Source organism: Vulpes vulpes, chromosome 15, assembly GCF_048418805.1.
Source record: "Vulpes vulpes isolate BD-2025 chromosome 15, VulVul3, whole genome shotgun sequence".
NCBI lineage: Eukaryota > Metazoa > Chordata > Mammalia > Carnivora > Canidae > Vulpes > Vulpes vulpes.
The window spans coordinates 98,849,959-98,862,662 of NC_132794.1; the positions used below are offsets into that span (position 1 = coordinate 98,849,959).

The 12,704-nt window shown below is 34.9% G+C and overlaps 1 protein-coding gene across 14 annotated transcripts in view; it reads left to right on the forward strand.

Annotated features, from left to right (window-relative positions):
- ADD3 (adducin 3) overlaps positions 1-12,704 on the forward strand; it is a 121,349-nt gene that overhangs the window by 35,019 nt on the left and 73,626 nt on the right. The gene's annotated exons all lie outside the window — the stretch shown is intronic.

The following is a 12,704-nucleotide window of genomic DNA, read 5'->3' on the forward strand; positions in this document are numbered from 1 at the left end:
GATTACAGGTAACATACAGGGAATTCACATGCACAGCACATTTCCATGGCTGTGCTCTGAATTATGTGCAATTTCATTGCTCTTTGTCTCTGTCATATAAAAAATGTAAGTAAGTGAAAGTTATGTTAATATGAAAGTATTTTTGGGTCTGTTCCATTATGTATTTCAAAAAGCAAATATTTTACAAGATTGGATACTAAATCACCGAGTTACTTGTGATAGATACCTCACAGTTGATTGGCATGTACCAATGAAACCAGACTTAAAACCTCTAATGTGGGCAGCCCCGGTGGCTTAGTGGTTTAGTGCCGCCTTCAGTCCAGGACCTGATCCTGGAGACCCAGGATAGAGCCCCACGTCAAGCTCCCTGCATGGAGCCTGCTTCTCCCTCTGCCTGTGTCTCTGCACACCCCCCCTGCCCCGCCCAGTCTCAAATAAATAAAATCTTTAAAAACAAACCAAAAAACCCCTGATGTAGTTAGATCACTTCCTAAATTTTGGTGGTCACGGGGCACTTTGAGAATCTGATGAAAGCTGTTGGCTCTCCCAGAATGCACATATTTTTTTGTTTGTTTTTAATTTGAGAGATCCCAAATTAATTTTTCTGAATTTTATCCATGGAATCTTCTTGGGATTCATTGACCATGTGTTAAATTTCTTATCTAAAAAAAATCTCGAAGATTTTGACTTTGTGTTACAAAGATGCCTTATTCTTTGGAAGTATACTTTGTGAGTTATGTAAGATAGTTTAAAACACAACTATATTAAATAAAAATTAGTTATTTTAAACTAACATTCTATATTCTTGGGAGAGAGGCAGTGAGGGCAGTAGTGGTAAGGCAACCAGAAGGTGACAAAGAGCACAGGCATTCAAGGACGTTTGACTAGTTCAAAAGTATTCATGGCAGTGTGTTTGTAAGTCATTCTTGCCCAAATGACTTGGGAGTGTTTAGTGAAGTATCTATTGGGTGAACTGAGAAATAATTCTATAAATCTTTTTACAAAAACCTTCATGATTTAAAAAGAAAATACATTCAATTAAAATACTATTTTTTAGATCAGGAAATATTCTAGAATAACCTGGAATGTGGCTTTTAGTTTAGAATTAGCACACTAATATGGTATTAATAATAATATTATAACTGAGTTTGCTTTGGTACTTTTTTCCATCGATTTTTTTCACTTCTTAGACTCAGGAGCCAAATCTAATTCTCTTGATAATTACAAATAAGTACTACTTCAACAATTTCCATCATCTAATTATTTCATTAGAAAGCTTCCATTAATGATGAAATAATTTGATTTTGTTCTTTGTCTAAAATTATACTAGAAATTTTAAATTATTGATCTAAACTAGTTTTTAAAAATTTGAGAAAAAAGTAGAAATACGTATTTTACCTTAGAGTTTTAATAGGTCACCTTTTGTTTTTCATGAATTGTCATGTATTTCAGCTTTTTGGCAAATTGCATGCATGGGCCAGTAGTGATTAATCTTGGTTCAGTGGTCAAGAATGTTGATTTAAAAAACTTATTTCCAGGCTGTGGAATAGCCTAGGGGAAGACATAGTAATTTTGTTTTCATTTGAATTGTGTGCTGGAGACCTCAGTCGGTATGGTTGTTGGGCCAGTCCACTTTTCAGTTGAACTGCTTGCTCTTTGCAGGTAGATAAATGTCTCTTCCTGGCTGTTCTCCCTTTTTCTCCTGTAGTACTTGTAACTCTACTTAAGTTGTAATCTTAGCCTTTAAATCCAAATGAGTTGTTTTAATAATGAGTTGTTGAAATAATAATTTTAAGCATTGAAAATAGGATGAATATATCATCAAACTTTTAATACTTTAAAATCATGGAATAGGAACTTTTCAAATTTGTACATTTATATTTTTGAGAAAATGAGAATTTATTTTTAGCTATATGTGAGTGAGTTTTTAGAGAAAGTTGTAACATTATCATGTAAAGAAATTGTTCCCCCCTCAGTTTTTTCTAATAACCCTACTTATTTTTTAAGTATATATAAGTCTTAAGACTTTACTAAGTCGCATTTGAATGTTTGTTACATATTTCACTTGCCCATTTGCTGTTACTCCACCTTTTTTTTCCTTTTTTTTTTTTTTTTTAAAGATTTATTTGACAGAGCATAAGGAGGCAGAGGGAGAGGGAGAAGCAGGCTCCCCATTGAGCAGAGAGCCTCAATGCAGGACTCTGTTCCAGGACCCTTCCTGAGCTGACAGCAGACACTTAACTGACTGAGCTACCCAGGTGCCCTTGTTACTACACTTTTATGGTTAGAATTATCCAGTCTACTTCTTAATTTTTATGTTGCAACTAAGGATAAATAGCTTGGGAAGAACAACATGGTAAAAAGAACATATCTTCTTTGAGGGGGAAGAAAATATCACCTTTGGAACCATAGGTTTTCACTAAATAAGTTCTCTCAAGAGTAGATTGGAAAATTGTAAAAGCTACATTAATCCCTTGAAACTAAGATGCTATTTTCAGATTATCATAGAAGTTCTAAATTCTTCATTCACTAAATATTTTAATTCTTGCTGGTACTAACAGGATAGAGGATACAAAGGTAAATCAGAAATAGATCTCAAGGAATGTTGCGTCATTTGGGGCAGATATGCTGTGTACTTAAATAACTGCAGCATAAAGTACCAAGTGGTAGGAAGGTACAGATCAGGGGCTGTAGTAGGTCAGAGGAAGGACTGATTATTTTTGATTTGGGAAGAATAAGAGAATTAGGGCCAATATACTTATGAGTCTGGTATGATAAAATTTGTTAAACAATAGGAGAAGGAAACTTCTGGTTATAAATTAATTCTATAGTGTGTGTATCCTATGGGAAACCTTACATGATAATTTATGATTTTGTATTATTGTATCCTCTGGCCTATTAGACCATTGGCTCCTTGACAGTAAGAATCATATTTTTTATATTTGTTTTTATAGAGCTTCATATTTTTTATTGATGTTTATTGTTACATGATATTCAAGAGAATGAACCAGCAAGGAACCCGGAAATTTCCACATTGAATTAGACAAATATTTCATATAGTTTTGTGTTCTAGTCTAACAAAGATGCTGCCCCCTGTAACATGAGCTTCAAAACTTCAAAACAGAACATCCCTCATTGATAAGTAATACTAATGAAGTTTTTATTTCAGGGATAGTTGATGTTATGAAGAGGGGAACAAAATATACTCCTTCACAATAGAATTGTAAACTACAGAAGTAACACTACCTCAGAATAGCAAGCAGTAAAGTTTTCAGATTTTTTTCCATGAAATTAAAAAATAATGACCTCTTAATTAAAAATGGAAAATGATTGTGATTTATATTTTAGAACTAGATAACCTTACTTAACTATTGCTCTTTCTAAAAATGCCGCACTTTGAGTACTCGGTGTTTTGTGTGTGTGTGTGTGTGTAGTATAGTAGTAGTAGTAGTCGTTGTCGTAGTAGTAGTAGTCATGCCTTACAGTAGATTGCTATGGGGATTTGGTGAGGATTGGATTTTGCCTGCAATCTTACCAATGGAAGCTTACCATAAAGCAATCTCTGGCCTGAGGAAGAATAGCACGGGGATTGCTTTCCTTGAGGAGTTTTTCCAGCAGAGTTTGAAATAGAGTGCTGATGCTGATGTTCCCTCCAGACTTTGTTCCTGCTGGTGAAAGTATAGATTGTTTTAGGGTCCTTTGTTGCTACTCAGCATTTTTGAGGTTTTAGTTAATCAAGAACCTGTAAAAATTTTATCTGTTTATATAATTGTAGAGACTGGGGGATCAAAAGCTTTGAAGAACATGAACTCTCATCTAAAGTAAAGTTTTTATGTATAAGTTAATTGGAAAGCAGTAATTATAAGAGCATGGGATTCAAATCTAGCTACTTACCATTGTGACTTTGGGGAAATTGTTAAACCTTTCTAGGCTTTGTTTTCTTTATTTGCAAGATGGAGATAATAGATGTCTCTTTAAGTTAACGGTGAGCATTAAATATATATGTAAATCATTTAGCATGGTGCCTTGTACATAATAAGAGCTTCAAAAAATACTGTTAATGAAGCATTATAAAATAGTGGTTTGAAAATAATTGGTTTGGGATTGGAAAAGACTAAAACCTGAAATACTCTCATAATCCAAAATAATATGTCCCCCTTTTGGCTTATTTTATAGAGTTTGCATTCAAGCAGTATTGAGATCTAGTGTGATTTGGAAGTAATGTCTAGCATAAACCATGAGATTTATCTATAGGTCACAGATACTAACTATTGAGATAAAGAATTTGTCATCCTAAAGACAGTAGAATGGAATTTTCACCAGGTTACTTGGTGATATGTGTCTTCAGGGTCATGCTTTCCTAGTGTGCCAGAATAATAAGGATAGCTAGTTCACAGTAGCTTAATATATTATTCATTACTCTTTAGTATTTACTTTCAAGGCAGTTTTAAGAGTTATTGATAGATTATTTATATGGTTAAAATTGACATAGATAATTCATAATCTAAAAAGGACCTTTGCCAAATTAACACACTTTTTAGTGACCTTGTGAGTAATATTGGGCTTAGGCAGTTTTGTGGTAATATAGTTGTAGGACTTGGATTCTATAATATGACCTGGGGCAAGTCACTTGGCTAACTTATTAGCTTCAAGTTGGTCATCTATAAATGTAAATTGTAATAGTTACTGACTACTTAGAGTTGTCATGTCAAATGAGTTCTGATGGTTCTTAAGCAGGGAGATACATTAGGGTCAGATTCTAGCATTTCACAAGTCTATGTATCTAGGTCCCATTCCAGGTCTTTTAAATCAGAATATCCGTGGGTAGAGGCCTAGATAGTTTTTATGTGGATCCATGGTTAAGAACTATTTTACAAATGAAAATTTTACAAACTGTCATAATATGTATTCTTTTTTGAATCTTAAATTTGTAATTTGGGGCCACTGGAAAGAAACTCTTGTTATGCTCCTTATTGTTGATCTTTGGGAAAATAAGAAAAGACAACCATAGGAAAAAGACTCAGTTGCAGAACAAAAAGTGAGAGAGAGAGTCTCTTAGAAGCAAAAATGAAAAAACAATTTAAATTCCAGTGACTTACCAAAAAAAATAGTTTTGTGTGTATCCCTAAAGAATACCTTGGGAGTATCTTGGGGTGGTAAGGTAAAAATGAGTGTGTTTTAAAATTATATTCAGCTAATAAAACTACCACTCTGTTTGAAACATTTTACAAATATATTTACCTAAGTATGATATTTACAAACTTACTAAAATACTTAAGAATGATATGAAATATGGATCCCTGGGTGGCGCAGCGGTTTCGCGCCTGCCTTTGGCCCAGGGCGCGATCTTGGAGACCCGGGATCGAATCCCACGTCGGGCTCCCGGTGCATGGAGCCTGCTTCTCCCTCTGCCTGTGTCTCTGCCTCTCTCTCTCTCTCTATCATAAACAAATAAAAAAAAAAATTAAAAAAAAAAAAGAATGATATGAAATATATTTTGTCTTGGGTCATATTTTATTGCTTTCAGAAATATCTGGATGATATGAAAAATGAGTCCTCTCATATATTAGCAGGAGTGCAAATTGGTATATACACTTTGGAGAGCAGTTTGGCACTATCAAAATTAATATTTCCCTAGAAATTAACCCTTGCATGTATAGTCAACTTTTGATAAGGGTGCCAAAACCATTTTATAAGGAAAGGGCAATCATTTTCAACAAATGATCTTGAGAAAACTGGATATGCTCAAGCAGAAGAATGAAATTAAATCCTTATACCATACCATACAGTAGCCTGAACCCCCACCCCTTACAATTTTGCTTTCTGGGGTTATAGTTACGGTCAACCGTAGTCTAGAAGCAAATGATCCTCCTGACATATGGTCAGGTCAGCAGTAGCCTAACACTATGGCTCATTGCCTATGTCATTCACCTCATTTCTTCATATCATGTAGGCATTTTACCATCTCACATCATCACAAGAAGATTAAATGCAATAGAAGACTAGTACAAGGGCAGCCCAGGTGGCTCAGCGGTTTAGCACCGCCTTCAGTCCAGGGCGTGATCCTGGAGTCCTGGGATCAAGTCTCACATCAGGCTCCCTGCATGGAGCCTGCTTCTCCCTCTGCCTGTGTCTGTGCCTCTCCCCCTCTCTCACTCCCTCTCTCCCCCCCTCCCTCTCTCCCTCTCTCTCTCTTCCCCTCTCCCCCTCTCTCACTCCCTCTCCATGTGTCTCATGAATAAATAAATAAAATCTTAAAAAGACTAGTACAATAAGATATTTTTGAAAGAGTGTGAGACCACATTCATGTAACTTTTATTATAGTATATTATAATTGTTCTATTTTATTAGTAAATTGTTACTCTTATAGTGCCTAATTTATAAATGTAATTTTATCATAGGTACGTATGTATAGGAAAAAACATAATACATATAAGTTTCATTACTGGGCAGTCCGGGTGGCTCAGCGGTTTAGCGCTGCCTTCAGCCCGGCGAGTGATCCTGGAGGCCCCGGGATAGAGTCCCACGTCGGGCTCCCTGCATGGAGCCTGCTTCTCCCTCTGCCTGTGTCTCTGCTTCTCTTTCTCTCTGTGTCTCTCATGAATAAATAAATAAAATCTTAAAAAAAAAAAAAAACGGTTCATTACTATCTGCAGTTTCAGGCATCCACCGAAATGTATCCCCCACACATAAAGGGAGACTACTATATATAAGAATTAACTGAAAATAAACCAAAGACCTAAACTAAGAGCTAAAACCGTAACACTCTTCAAAGAAGATATGGGGGGAAATCTTCATGACATTGGATTTGGCAGTGATTTCTTGGATGACACCAAAAGTACAGACAACAGAAGGAAAAAAAATGGACATATTGGACTTTTTAAAAATTAACTTTTGTACATCACAAAATACTGTCGAGTGAAATATTTGCAGAATGGGAGAAAATATTTGCAAATTATATATCTGTTAAGTAATCAATATCCAGAATATATGAAGAACAATAACAAGACAAACAGCCGAATTCAAAAATGGTTATAAATGGGACTCAAATAGATATTTCTCCAAAAAAATATATACAATAAACACATTAGCTGAATGTTGCTAATCATTAAGGAAATGCAAGTTGAAACCATGAGATACCACTTCATGCTTATTAAGATGGCTATTCAAAAAACGGTAAATAACGTTTGTTGGTGAGAATGTGGAAAAATTGGAAGTTGCTGGTGACAATGTAAAATGGTACAACTACTGTCAAAAACAGTTTGTCAGTTCTTCAGAAACTGAGAATTACCATATGATTCAAGAATTCCACTGCTAGGTGTATGCCCTAAAGAATAGAAAGCATGGATTCAAATAGAAACTTACACATCAGTATTCATAGCAGCATTATTCATAATGGCCAAAGAATGGGAGCAACTCAATGTGCATTGATTGATAAATGGATAAATAAATGTTTACGTACATGTACATGTATACATACATACAATGGAATATAACTCAGCCTTTATTTATTTATTTATTTATTTATTTATTTATTTATAAAATATTTTATTTATTTATTTATTCATGAGAGACACAGAGAGAAGGCAGAGACACAGAGAGAGAAGCAGGCTCCTCTCAGGGAGCCCGATGTAGGACTCGATCCAGGAACTCCAGGATCACGTCCTGAGCCAAAGGCAGATAGATGCTTAATTGCTGAGCCACTCAGGTGTCCCAATAACTCAGCCTTAAAAGAAATTCTAATACAAGCTGTAAGTTGGATAGACCTTGAAAACAATATGCTAATAGAAATAAGGCAGATACAGACAGACAAATATTATATGATTCTACTATATAAGATATCCAGAATGGGCAAATTCATAGTGGCAAAGTATAATAGAAATTACCAGGGACTGGGGAGAGCAGGGAATAGGGGTTATTAATGTGTATAGTTTCTGTTTAGGATGATGAAAAAGGTTCTGGAAATGGGATATAGTGATGGTTGCACATGGTTGTGGATAAAAGTATTATGAATATATGTAACACTACTGAATTATATAGTTAAATGGCTAAAATGATAAATTTTATGTATATTTTATATAGATTAACAGATACATGCAGAGAAGTATATTCAGGGACACCTGGGTGGCTCAGTGGTTGAGTGTCTGCCTTTGGCTCAGGTCATGATCCTGGGGTCCTGGGATTGAGTCCCTCATTGGGCTCCCTGTGGGGAGCTTGCTTCTCCCCCTGCCCATGTCTCTGCCTCTCTCTCTGTGTCTCTCATGAATAAATAAAATCTTTTTAAAAAAATATATTCAGAGATAATCAGTGCAGCATTATGAAAGAAAAATGTAAAATATGATGCTTCTTATGGGAGAATTTAAAAAATGATATCCATAAAATATGGATTACTGTGCAACCATTTAAAATAGGTAGATCTATACATTCTGAAATAGAACGGACTCTAGGTATGCCATAAAGTGGAACAAAGCAAGATGTAGAGAGCATATGTCCTATAATTTTTATAAAAATGGGTAAGGAGATATATGGAAAGAATCACAAGAAAGTGGCAAAAATAGTTTCTTCTAGAAAGGGGTTCAAGGTTGGAAGGAAGACTAACTTAATTGTGCTCCTTTGTACAATTTGACTTCTTTTTGTACCTTAAAATGTTTCACAACGTGCAATATTACTTATAAGTAAACAAAAAGTTTAAAATGTGTTTTTATAGAGAGATCTTTTTTTTTTTTTTTTTTTTTTTTTTTTTTTTAAAGAGAGGCAGAGACACAGGCTCCATGCAGGGAGCCCGACATGGGACCCGATCCCAGGTCTCCAGGATCACACCCCGGGCTGCAGGCGGCGCTAAACCGCTGCGCCACCGGGGCTGCCCTATAGAGAGATCTTTTATATGACCTCCTTATCAGCCTGGAAAATGAGTAAGAGCTAAGGCCACGTCCCTGTTAAAACATTAAAGAATCACTGCTCATAGAATATCTGCTTCATTCTAATGGTCTGTGATACTAAGTGTATAGAGTAAAACATTAGATTCCTGAGGCAGGTTAAAGTGCAGACTCCTTTGCATAACTATACCATGGCTATTTTGACAAATAGCTTATATTAAAAACAAATGACTGGTTATCTTTGTTTAGCTTAAAAAGCATTTCAGAGGTTATATGTATATCAAGTGAAAGGGACTATTAACGAGGATCCTTCAGAGGAAAAATCAGTAGGATATTTGTCTATCAAAAGAGATTTATTGTGAAGAATTGGCTCATGTGATTATGGAGGTTGAGAAGTCCCATAGTTTGCCATATGTAAGCCAGAGACCCAGGAAATCTGGTGGTATAATTCAGTCTAAGTCTGACATTTTGAGAACCAAAGAGAGCCAATGGTGTATATCCCAGACCCAGGTCAGGAGATGAGATGAAATATTCCAGCTCAAAGAGGTAGAAAAAAGTTAATTCCTCCTTCCTCTTTTGTTCTTTGCAGGCCCTTAAAAGATTACATGATACTCATCCTCACTGGAGAGGGCAGGCTACTAAATCCAACTCAAATGCTAATCTCATCCAGAGACATCTTCACATACACACCAGAAGTAACATTTAATTAGACAATCTGTGTCCAGTGAGGTTGACACATAAAATTAACAGAGGCAGTATTGCTGGAGAAGTTGGAGTAGAAAAGAGGAATTTCCTTAGAGCTTCGGAAAGATAGAGCTTTTACTTTTGCTAGTGAGCAACTATAACTTCCCAGTAGTACAGTAAATACAATCCAGATGGCTGAAAGCATAAGATCATAGCAGACGGGGGAAAAATAAACTCAACAATTTACCATACCATAGTGATCATTCTACATTTTTGCATTTAGTTCAGTGGTAATAAAAAAGATGCTTTTAGATTTAAAGTAGATGAATTTAAATAATGCCGTTTTGGGGACACATGGGTGGCTTAGTTGGTTAAAGCATCTGCTTTCAGCTCAGATCTTGATCTCAGAGTCCTGGGATCAAGCCCCATGTTGGGCTCCCTACTCAGCGGGGAGTCTGCCTCTCCCTCTGTGCACACGTGATCTCTCTCTCAAATAAAATCTTTAATAAATAAATAATGCCATTTTCTGCTTGATCCTAACTAATATTCTTTTGTGGCAGATGATAATAGCACATAATATAGCTTTTCACTTAAAATTTTTTTTTTTAGATTTTATTTATTCATAAGAGAAACAGAGACAGAGACATAGGTAGAGGGAGAAGCAGGCTCCCTATAGGGAGCATTTCTCAATCAACTGTCCATGTGGCTTCTTTAAGGCCACTGCTGGGTGTTTAGATATATTTTATGTTTATATTTCTAGTAATCCTCTAGACTTTATTAATAAAGTCTAGTACATATATTCTAATACCTGTTCTTTTTCTGTATATATAGTTTATGTCACAAAATATACTTTAATTATTCCTTTGTTTTTCTAGCTTGATTTCTTGCTGTTACTGTTTTTAACTAATCTAAAAAAACAAAACAAACCCTACTCAGTAATGGAACGAAAAAAAAGACAAAACACCATAACCACTCAGTAATTAAATTAGCAGTCTAATCTTGCTGTGAAGTTAATAGAACCACTGATTTCTTTTCCTTAAGCATTAATGTTTTCACTGAATATAGAAATAAGAGTGGGTGAGATTCCCCTGGAACAGAAATTGTAAATGAAAAAATTAATGCTGATTTACACACTGGTAAGGAGACTCTTAATAAATTCAAATTTCATTGAAGTCAATTTGTCAATATCTGCCAGAGACTAAATGTGCTTACCCCTTCCCTTGACCGACCCATCAATTACATTTCTAGGAATTTACCTTACATTTTACTTCCATAAAATGTGCATATGGATATGGCTAAGTCATATGTATAAGGATATCCATCATTGAAGAGTTGGTTTTTTAAAAAATGAAAATGGTGGATGACTATACACTGTAGCCATTGAAGAACGACCTCATTCCACGTATATGGACTTAGAATAAAATGTCCACTCTATAATCAATTTAAAAGCTAAGGTGTAGAACAGAATATGTCATACAAGGAGTTATTTTTTAAGTGTGATCAAGAATGTTTCTGTTAATATATGTGGAGAAAAATGTATGAAAGAACACCTGGTAAACTGATTAAAATTCACTTCTAATGAGTGGTATGTAAATATGAGTGTGTATTACTTTTATAATTATCAGAAATCAAGAATGTAGTATCAAGATTAAGAGCTGTAACTCATAAAATAATTTATTACTGTCAAATATTGCTAATACTATTTGTGTGTAGTGGATGGAGCACTGGGTTTAGAGTTAGAAGTAATAGATTCATATTCCACTTAACTAGCTCAAGACCTTGGAAGAAAGCTAATCTTTTAGGGGCCAATTTTCTTGTTCTTAAATCTACATAGAGTATTCAGCATCCAGTAAGTGCCCAATGATATTAACTGTTGTTATAGTGCTACTGAAATCTTCCTTAACTGACATAAACTGGGAAAAAATAACCAGAAGGACAAACAGGAATAAGCTATGGTGATAAAATATCCAAGGAGATGTATTCACAATATTTGACTGAACTGCTGAGCTTCTTCTTTTTTTTTTTTTTTTTTTTGCTGAGCTTCTTTTCCAAGTGTTTGGAATTATTTTGTCATGGTGTGGATATAGAAAATAGTAGAAAATCATTCTTTTCATAGACCACTTAGCTGCTTCTCATGATTATCCTTAATTTCAGAAATATTACATGTGTTACTTCTTGAGCATTACTTTTAAATATGTGTATTTTGGGCTAAGTGCTAGATACAGTGTTGCATATTTGGCAGTCCTCAGAAATCTGAGTTGCCCCCAAGTGTCCATTGACAGATGAATGGATAAGCAAAATGTGGTATATACATACAATGGAATATTCATCAACCTTAAAAAGGAAGGGAATTCTGACGTACACTACAACATAAATGAAACTTGGGAATGCGCTCAATGAAATAAGCCAGTCACAAAAAAACCCAAATACTATAATTCTACTTCTGTGTGATATACTTTAAGTAATCAAAATTGTAGAGACAAAGTAGAATAGTGGTCGCCAGAGGCAGAGGCAGGAAAAATTGAGAAGTTGCTGTTTAATAGGTATAGAGTTTCAGTTTTACAAAATGAAAAGAGCTGTGGGGATGGATGGTAGTCATGGTGCACAGTATTATGAATGTGTTTAATACAGTGAACCGTACACAAATTTGCTTAAGATGGTAAATTTATGTTACATGTATTTTATCACAATAGAACAAAACTGAAGAGAAATGAGTTGCCAAATTTCACCATATAAGTTATTGGAGGGATAGTATTATCTGAGGTCCAAAGTCTTGATAAATATTTACAAGATTAAGAACTTACTGTTTTTCCATGATTTTTCATATTATAAGTGTAAGAAAAGCCCAAATTAAGAAAAAAAAAAGAAGCTAAAAGGTTAAGTGACTGAAGTATGGCAGCTTACCTGCCTAAGAATAAAGAGACTGATGTCAGATGACTTGGATTACAAGTCCTTATTCTGCCATTTACTATGTCCTTGATGGGTTTTAGTCTTTATAATGGAGTTAAAATTTTAGAGTTGTTTTGAGCATAAAATGAAACAATAGAAAATGTATTGTAACTTTGAAGGCACTATACGCACAGAAGGAGCCTATGTAATCATTTTCTAATCTAGACTTTCTTTGCACAGTATGTTTTATTAGAT